General features: G+C 28.8%; 1 long non-coding RNA gene across 3 annotated transcripts; it reads left to right on the top strand.

Annotated features, from left to right (window-relative positions):
* Positions 1–1,175: 1,175 nt before the first annotated feature.
* LOC145184472 (uncharacterized) lies at positions 1,176–6,562 on the top strand. 3 transcript variants are annotated; one of them, XR_016454512.1, is made up of 3 exons: positions 1,176–1,317; positions 3,832–5,492; positions 5,854–6,562. It is a non-coding gene; the product is annotated as an uncharacterized LOC145184472 (long non-coding RNA). The 3 variants fall into 3 exon arrangements; XR_016454511.1 differs by lacking the exon at positions 1,176–1,317 and adding an exon at positions 1,506–1,814; XR_016454513.1 differs by lacking the exon at positions 1,176–1,317 and adding an exon at positions 1,523–1,814 and having other exon boundaries at positions 5,415–5,492.
* The last annotated feature ends 3,864 nt before the right edge of the window (positions 6,563–10,426 follow it).

Genomic DNA, 10,426 nt, shown 5'->3' with positions numbered 1-10,426 from the left:
TTTTATTAATTCGTTGTTAATTTGTTTTAAAGGTGCGAGATGAGATAAAATAATTGAAATTAAATAACTGGATGTTTCGTAAGAAATTATATCCCATAATGCTAATTGAACGATAAATGCAAAAGAGAAGTTGATGCGTTTTTGATCAAAACCGAAACTGTCTAAATTAAGAATGAAATCATGGTATAATTTTAATGCTCATATTTCTATGAGTTTTAAAATTATAACATTATACCAAATTATATATGTGTGTGTGTGTGTGTATAATGTAAAGTAAAAAAAATCACCGCAACATATATTGTTTAAATTGGTCAAGGACTTCATTTACACCTCAATTTGATAAATGTTCAAAATGAGTAATAAATTTTACAGTTTTATCAGTTGGTTGTTCTTTCGAAGCACTTTAACAACTTTTTCAATTCAATTTTAACAACGCTCCATTGCTAGCATTAAATTAGTAGATTCTTTAGGGAAAAATTTGCGCTAAAAAATTGGGATTTGTTGTGTATCAACGTCAAAGAGGTCGTGTAAAAACACACTACTAGTTTTATGCTTGATTAATTGGATGTTTGCTGAATTATATCGATACAATGATGATTGGACTTCTAATCACAATGAGCCTTACTAACAGCCAATAATACCATCCTGATAATCGCTTTTTTAAAAAACAAAGATTGATCTACAGATGGAACAATTTAACGTAAAGAGCTAAGAGCATTAAAATCTGCGTCAATATATTTCAAGCTATACATCTTTCACATTTTTTAATTAAAACCGCCCACCATTGTGACGTCAAGTAATTCATTAATTGGGGTTTAATCAGAGTTGGCATAATTCATTTTTTGCTCCCTCTGACTTTATTTTCTTAGCAACGCATGGTGTCAGAAATTGCTCAACTTTTTAATGCATATCAAAGCCTAAAAATTTTAATTTTGTTTGTTGCAAACGAAGGCTAAAGTTTTCCATTTTGAATAATAGCTTTGTTGCAACCATAACAACTGACTTGTGCAACCCCTCTCCTCCTCCTTTTACCAATTCCCGTTTTTTTTCTCCATCTCCCTCCTACCACCCACCTTAAACCTGCCCACACTTAAATTTTCAACCTTTAAGCACGTTTTAAAATATAGATTTACTTTCAGTTTTCAAACTGTTGTTTGCGATAAAAGGCTCTGATCTCTGATCGAATTCTAATTCTTCGAACTGCTACTTGCGATAAAAGAAGCTCTGATCTGCTGATCGAATTCTAATACTTCAAACATACCATGTTAATAGCGCTCAGCCTGCCTGCTGATTTTCATTTTGCTGAAAAAAGTTGCAGTGAGTTATAAATTTTTTAATTAGGCGTTAAAATGTTATTTTAGTTTTTTAATAGCAAAACATTTCTTAACGGTAACTATTAGAGAAGTTAATAACGCACATCTTTTGCATCAAAATCTTCTGTTTTTAAATTTATAAAAATGCAATAAATGCTGCTGAAAATTTAGATCAAACCAATGACCTTCATAGCTAATTTATTTTGAAAAAGTTGATCGTTTTACTAGCATAGTGGCTGTTAGTCACGTACCTTTTCCTCAAGTCAGAGTTTAAGCTCTTTTTACTTTATGTTTGTGCGCGTCCTGACTTTGCAAAACTATCAAAAAACCAGGCAATAGAATAAAAAGATAAGAAACATTCTTTTATATATTGTTTAAAAAAACAAAGATATTTATCAGTGAGAAGATTATAAAGTGGAAAAGCTTAAATTTACACAAAATAGACGATAACCAGCGATACGATAGCCAGCGATACAATAACCAGCAAAATACAATATCTCAGTATGTAAACTTTTAAAGCCTTTTGTGGTTTTTTTTTAAAATGCCTTTTTTTTTTTTATAAATAGTAAGTCTGCAAACTGAATGAGATGGTGAATGGATTTACTTTAGTTGATGGCAGTCGATGATTGAAATTTTTGTTATAAGTTGCTTTTTTTTTTTTTTTTTTTTGTTGCAAAATCTAACGTTTAAGCACGACAAAGAGAAAATATTTTAACCTAAGAGTTTAAAGTAAAATTGTTATCCAGAAAAAGCTGCTTATGTGTTTCTTTTTAAAGAAAAGCTTGAATTGTTGTATGGTATATGAAACTTATTAGATAAGCATTCCTATTTTTTCTCGAAAGGTTTCAGGTATAAAGGAAATATACCAGGAACAAAGTAAAGGAACAACAGATGAAGTTATTTCTCTCAATAAAGTTTGATGAGACTTGGCATGTTTTTTTATTTATAAAGAACGGCCCTAAATAATAATAATTAGGTCCGGTTTTATTTTTCTTGGAAAGTTAAAAATTTTAGAGAAGTGTAAACTTGTCTGGCATAAGAATATCTTTTTATACGAAAGAAAATATTGAATGTGAAAACTTTAGACGTAAATAATTTTAAAAATATCACTTAAACGTTTCACGAAGTAAAAAATTGACCAAATCAAACGTTATTTTAAGTATATTATTTCCGATGTTACATTAAGTGTTAATTCAATTTATAAACACTTATTTTTGTTGAACGAAAAGTCAATTCTAATAAGTAAAAAAAGATTAAGATCATAGTATAAGGGTTTCATCATTTTTAAAATTTAAAGGCTCAAAAAATAGATTAAAAACATTACTGTAGTTTAAAAGTGAAATTAAAAAAAAACATCAAACTCGTGTAATCGTATATTATCGTGTAATCGTGTTTTATCGTGTAATCGTGTATTATCGTGTAATCATGTATTATTGCGTAATCGTGTATTGCGTAAATTGTTAACTCTAAAATGAGTGAAAAATGAAAGTTTCGAATTGATCATGATGAGTTTTGCACGTTTATTGTAGTTTCATATCGTTTGTTTTCTTTATGAGTTCATTTACAAAAAATTTCTTACAGTTAAACCACCGTTAATCCACGGATCAGCCTCAATCCGACAATTTATTTGTAAAAGTGGTAAAAAGAAAAATATAGAACACATATATATTGTGATTTTTACAATATCCTGAGTTTTCAAAATTTGATTAAAAATGTTTGTTAGATTTGATTTATTTTTGATGATTTGGTGATGAAAAACATTTGATTTCCCATTAGTAGAGTCCTATTGTTAGTTATGAAAGTTTTTTAGATTACGCAAGCATGCTGTTTTTGTAAAAAATCAACTTGATAAGTTTTCTTAATTCATTAACATTGTGATTATATTAATTTGCTAATAATATAATTTATTTCGACTGTCATTTAACTTAAACAGAAATAAAAACAAACCGCAAAAATATTAACAAAAAAAACTTAACTTTTTTAAAATTTAAGTTTCTAATCTTTAAAAGTTTAGTTTCTAATCTTTAAAAATTTAGTTTCTAATCTTTAAAAAAACACAGCACAAATTACTTAAAATTTCATAACAATAGTAATCATAAAATAAAAATTTGATATTAGAAGTTTCTTCAAACCACATCAGATGTTTTAGTAAAATCTTTGTGCATAGTTGATTTGGTTGATAAGATTCTCTTTTAAAGAAACAAATATTGATAACATATTAGTTTTTTTATTGGTTAATTTGCTGACAATGTAATGTTTTATTCAAGTAACAGCTCTCACATAAATCTATAGTTTCCTCTATATTTAAAGGATAATCTTCTCAAGATCTCAATAATATCCCACTCTTAAATTACAAAAGAGATACACGATGACTAATGTTGGTACATGTTTCTCATCTTACATTCTCAAAAATCTTGCGTTTCTCTTATAAAACACGTGATGAGAGAAACGAATTTTATTTTCATTTATGTAATTTTATTGACAACCTAGTTTTGAAAATTTTTCAATTTTATTTTAGGTTACTTCAACACCAAAGAAAAATGCTCTTTTAACTTTAATCTACTTCACGATTATTCTCAGATCAATATTCGCACTCCATATGCAAAAAAATTCAACCAAACATAATTCCTGCAGAATCAAATATGCCTGCTTCAAAAAAAATTTTGGCATCGCTTTTATTAATAATATACTACCATCACCCTTTTTGTTAAAAACAGGTTTTTAAAGTATCTTTAAAGTATAAGAAAAAAATTTTATAAGTAGCTGTTGCTAACAACAATTGTTGCTAAAAATAGTTCTTGCTAAAAATACCCATTGCGAAAAAAACCTCTTGCTGAAGACGGCTTAAAAGCCTCAATTTGAAAAAACCTTATCCGCTTAAAAACTTTTGAAAGAGAAAAAGTTTTTTTTTTTTGATGAAAAGCCATTTTCAAACCTGGTATCGCAAATAGAATAATGTCATGCTATTAAAAGACTTAGGTGCCGCATCAGTATAAAGGATTTACATTAATTGAACCTTTAAGGATTTGTATTAATTGACAACACCTGTGAACTTTGTTTATTTTGGTCAATATGGGTTAGTTTAGGTTCAAGTACCATTTTAGACCTAAAAAATGTATTTGAGCATTTAATTAGTTTGATGATATGAAACTTTTGTGTTTTTCTTTTTTTATTACATTACAACTATGCAGAACTAGCAATGCTAACAATGTGCTTAAAGTTGCTGAAGCCGTCATGATTTTTTTTTGTTCCATATGTTTGATTTGCAGTATTTTTGAATAATGGTGAAAAAGAGATCAGACTAAAAAGCTTACTTTTTAAAAAAGATTTGTTTTTTTTTTACGTAAGGAAATGGCATTAATTGTTTTGAAAGGAAATTTTGAACGAGTTTTTTTTCTTGAAATCAGTGTTCTATATTGATAGAAAATATATTGATAAAAAATATTTGTGATTAATAGCCATAATTCTTGAAATCTAGCATTTTTCAGTCAGTTTTTAAATTTTTTCTGCCAATTTAAAGTGAATTATATTCAAATGCACTAAGGTTATCTTAAAAATGTCTACCCTGAATCTTTTTATAGTTATCTATGAATCACAGGCTTTTGCATATTTGGATTTGGATTTTGGAAGATAGTAACATTAAAAAGCTATATCAGGAAAGTATGTTGTCAGGTTTCCAACTTGGAACGTACAATGTTTAGCGGCATGAAAACTTTTAACAAAGGTGCTTTGGAAGCTTAAATATATAATGTTCTTTGCGGGTTGCAATTGTGTGATAGCAATTGTGTTGAAGTTCTGAGATAAATAATTCTTTTTCTACTGTTTAATTGATGAAATCACATGCTAGGTCATTTGTACATACCAAATAACACTGGTGGCCATAAGTAAATCACTATTTTGCGGGGGGAAAATACGCGATCATTAGCAGCTTTTTTCCTGCATTTTGAACAACTGTGTACATTGAAAACGATCAAAATAGCTGCAAAGCTCTGTCGCTTTGTTAACAGCACGTCGTTTCGCGTTGTATTTATTAAAGGCATGAACAAGAAGGCGCGCGCTCTGTTTTGATTTTAGTGTTTTTTACTCTGTTTTACTTTTCAGGGAAATAAAAATTAAATTGATTTGAACTGAAATAAAAAAAAAAAAACAGAGACGAAGAAGATTCTTGTTATAATGAAGGTAAGCATAATGCAACTTCTTTTCTCCAAAACTGTTTTTCCGGTATCCGAAAAATGAACGATAACCTTAAACTTAAAAGTAGAAAGAAGAGAAAGCTAATTTATCCCTAATCCTAAAAAGCTAAAGTTCATTATTTGTTCATCTTTTATTTCACTAATATTTGTTCGCAATTTTTCACTTTTTCCTGATAATGTCTTTATGAAAACGGTTTTATTGAATGAGAAAACCGAAAAAAAATATTGGTTAATACTTTTTTGCAAGGTTTTTTTTTTTTTTTTTTCAAACTAATAGTTTATTGGTTACTTATTTTTTGTTATTGCATTCATGGAGTGAATCCAACAATGTGACTTTGTAACTTTAGATTTTGGTTACAATCCTTGTTTTCTTCTCTTTACCTGCGACTTCATTGACCGAAGTAAATACAAAAAAGACATCTTCCAATAGTATATCCCAAGATACTGGCAGCCCGCTACAGAGCATTGACGCACAGCGTCAATGCTCAATAGATGTTTTGAAATTAGCTTCAACGATGATAGGAAACTGCAGCAATAATTTTATTAAAAGGGATACATGTTTGACGCCCCCTTGCTCACCCACAACAACCGCAACACCACAGCAATGCGCGTACTTTTACAACGTGTTTTCCAACCCTACGGGGTCTTATTGCTCTTCAATTGCTAATTTTTTATTTACCATTAATATTTCTGTAACTTACTACAATTGTTGCTAGCGACTGGAGCTTTTACATCAACCTGGCGTTCAGCTGAAATGAAATATCTCGCGGCCCTTCTTCGAAAATTCTTCGCGGCCCTTCTCTAAGAAAATGAAAATGAATAACAAAAAAAGAGTAAACGTTAAAAAAAACAACGTATTGCTCATAAATTTCTAACTTGTAAAGTAATTTATTCTGAATATACACAGATTTATAAATTTCGCTAATTTTCAAATGCTTGCTACATTCAGAATGCAAGAGACTTTTATTTAAATTATAAAAATTTATTATTTTTACTTAAAAAAATGTATATAAAATGAAACGATTAGCTAATAAACGTGTACAACCGTTTAATGTATCTTTTTAAATTGTGTTCAAATATCTTTTTGAGATTTTGCGGGTAAAAAATAGCTTATAATCTCTAAATTTTACTCGCACACCAATGAAACTGCGTTTCCAAAATTTTGAGAAGCAAACATTTAAAGTCATAAAAAAAAACAAAAAACCATTTGGGACAATCAACTTGTGCAGAAAGTTTTGTGTAGAACTGTATTCTTATTGCAAAAGTTGAGTAGGTTGAAAGATTTAGTACTGTGAATATTATTTACTCTAAAAGTTTCAACAATATTTAGAATTTTGATAATGCACTTTTTTTTCCTCCCCTCATCCTTATTTCCCTCTCCTCCCCTCTTGTAAATTTTTCTACTGGAACCCTCGGCGTAACCCTTAAATAAACCTTTTATTAACGTAAGTGATTGGGTACAGCTTTATCTTTATAAATTCACTCACAAAACATCAAGTGGAATTTTGATTAAAGAAACCTTGTCGTGATTTCCTAAACTCTCACCAGCATTTGTTAACTCTTACCAGCATTCTTTTAAAAAGAACCAATTCTTGAATGCCTTATATTAGAAATTTGAATCAAAATGACGTAAATGCTTTATTTGCAAGTTGCATTGCAACTTTAGAAGAAAAGCAATATTTGGAAAGCCATATTCTTCAGATGAAGTGTTTTGGTTTAAAAAGAATATTTAAGATGAACACAACCAGACTAAATTTCTTTTTTCTCTGGCAATCATTCTTTTGCATTACTTTCTTGAGCAACAAATGGAAAACAACTTTTTTCAATTTTTTATGTGATTTTAAACTAATAATAAACAAAAGCTTTCTTTGGGTTATCGTAATAGAGGGGCTGGTACAAAGAAGTATGCCAAAAGGTATAGGGGGTACATCATACCGTGCAAGCAAGCTCGGGAGTCTGAGATAAATTACTAAACACTAATATTTTTGCTTATTTTACAAATATGCAGAACCTATTTTAGCGATGATATTTTATTCAATAAATACATCATACACTCGTAAAAAGTTTACTCATTAGATGATCAAGAAACCGAGTTACGTTAGAGAATGACTTAAACTATGTAAATATTTTAAGTAAATGGTTTAAACTTCTTCTAGATAACTGTAAGTACAAGTAGATTGCTGAAACTTTAGATGGTTTTTTTTTAAAGACTGGTAATGGTGCAATATAGAGGGAAAAAAAGAAAAGATTGATAAATGTACAAAGTGTAACCACAATGATAGGTATGCAATCAAATGTTCTAAAAAAAACCTGTCAGGTTTCACGGCACAGTACTTTTGACAAAGTTTTAACTTATTAATGATTTTTTACATCAAGCGTGAGAATCAAAAAGTTCTCCCAAGCAACTTGATGTTGAAAAACAACCGTATACTATTAAAAGACCGAATATCTTTAAGTGACCGAATATCATTTAGATCACCATTAGTTATGCTACTTATTATTCTTAGATTTATTCTATGAACTATAAAAAATATTTTTATTAATATTTTCTCAAATAATACATTTTATGCAAAAGGAGGTTTACTCGATGTCTGACTGATATGTTTAAAATCATCTTAGGATCATCTTATGGTCTTTAGTAAATTAGGCAGATTAAGTTGATCTTTTTCTTCTATAAAAAATATTCAGAAAAATAGTTTTGTCCAAAGATGGTGAGTGTATAGTTTAATAGGATTTGAAACTATAAGCTTTCAGAGCAAGAAAAACTTTTCGTCTGAAGTATTCGCACAACCACGAAACAACGTCCGCACAACTACGGAATCTTTTTTAAATTTCGTGCATTCAAAGGACTGTAATTTAAATAAAAAATCTCTCAAAATTAACATTCAAACACTTTATAAAAAATTTTTAGGTATCAAATTAGAAGAAAAACCTACACAACTCAGCATTTCGAATTATATATCATTTTTGAACAAATATTTTTCCATTCTCCTCCATCAAAAATTGTTATTCTTCATTTTCAAACCTCTTTTAATTAAAAAAAAAACCTTGCCAATCTAAATTAATCTAAAATAATTTTATTTGTCGACGCACCTCGTTATCTTTTAATAATTTTATTTGTCGCTCGTTGTCCAAAGTTGCTCTGTAATTTTAGAAAAAAGTTCATGATCGCGATGATCTGAAAAAAGTTCATGATTGTGATGATCTGAAAAAAGTTCATGATTGTGATGATCTGAAAAAAAAATCGTAAAAAATTCTTTTTTAGATTTCGTAAAGTTTAGAATTTTTTTGAATATTCCTATTTCTTGTAAACTTCAGTAAAATTTAAACCTTTTTTAATTCATACTATTTATTATTTTTATGATCAAATAGAATTTGGTTAAAAACAAAAAAGAATAGACATTAAAAATTGTAGAGAAAAAAAGATGCTTTCGACATTTTCTCTAAAACTTAATTTTTTATTTGCTGACAAATAATTGTTTTTTACACTAGTGATATGTGTTTTCAGATTTGTAAATGTGAATTGACTTAAATAATAAACTATAACTTTTGCTTAAATTTTAGTTATCTTACATCAAAAAGAAAACAAAGAAAATCTACAGCTTTATCTATTAATTTTTAAATCGAATCCAATATCACCAAGTTTTTCAGATCTTTTTTTTTCTTCTAGTTATCAAAGAACCTTGTAAATTGTACTGGGTTAAAATACCCAAATAATCATAGCTTTACACATAGAAAAAGATATGTGGATAAAAGTCTGATCTATTTTTGATGATTTCATATTCAGAAAATAGATCCGACTTTTCCATACGGTAGTAAATCTTTGAATCTGGCTCGTAGTTATAGATGTTAACTAGTGATTCTTCCCGGGAAAAATTTTATTCCAATTTCCCGGAATCCCAGGAAGTTTTATCCGGGATTTTGAATTAATGATTTATTAAAGTTAAAAAAGCAGTTTTTAAATCTCTGGTGGATTTCAATTCAGAAAACCTAATGTTGTCTGATGATGAACTCACAGTAATTGAAAATTTAGCAAAAAGTCTGCAACCTATTATCTTAGGTTATGAAATGATTTGCAGAAGGAAAGCAACTTTATTAACAGCTGACGACACATTAAAATTTATGGTTAAAGAACTTGATGTTCAAGATTGCTACCTAGCAAAAGATCTTAAAAATGCTCTAACTGAAAGAATATGTCAAAGAAGAAAAATAGATCTTGTTAGTTTACTAAGATTTTAGATAATCCACAATCTTTAAAAAGTGATATCGATGATGACTTATTTAGCATACCATCTAAAGCAGTTATGATTAATTTAGCGATTGAAATAGCTAGTCGACTTTTTCCCATAATTGAAAATATAGCAAAAGAAGAAGATAGCGATAGAGAACTTAGCAAAAGTATTATTAATATAAATCAGTTATCTGAATCTATGGCTGCCAGATTAGAAAAATTTGTAAAAAAAAAAAAGATGTTTGTGACGTCAACTGCAATAAATCAACTATGCGTCAAGAATTCAACCTGTTTGAAGCTACTAATAAAAGATCGCATGACTTAGATATGCTCTATAATGCGTTTTTAACAATTCGTTCTTCCAGTGTAGAGGCTGAAAGGGTGTTTAGTTCAACTGGATTTTTTTTTACCAACTATAGAACTAGATTTACAGACAGCCATCTCTAAGTCACTTTAAAATCGTAAACAGCTACAAAAAATAAATAGAAAAGTGTAATTAGCTATTTTTATTTTCGCTGATGTAGATTTTCTCGGAATCCCGGGAACAATGTAAGTAATTCCCGCTCTCCCGGGAATGAAAAAAGTCCGGGAAATCGCAATCTCTAGTGTAATTCGGAAAATTAAAACTATTGACAGAAAATTTTCTAAAATTAATTTTATTTCAATGAATGAAGAGATAATGCTCATAC

This window comes from Hydra viridissima, unplaced genomic scaffold (assembly GCF_058129835.1).
Source record: "Hydra viridissima isolate aposymbiotic clone 2 unplaced genomic scaffold, HvirCarnegie_v1 scaffold_7, whole genome shotgun sequence".
NCBI lineage: Eukaryota > Metazoa > Cnidaria > Hydrozoa > Anthoathecata > Hydridae > Hydra > Hydra viridissima.
This window is presented reverse-complemented; position numbering and strand designations above follow the sequence as displayed.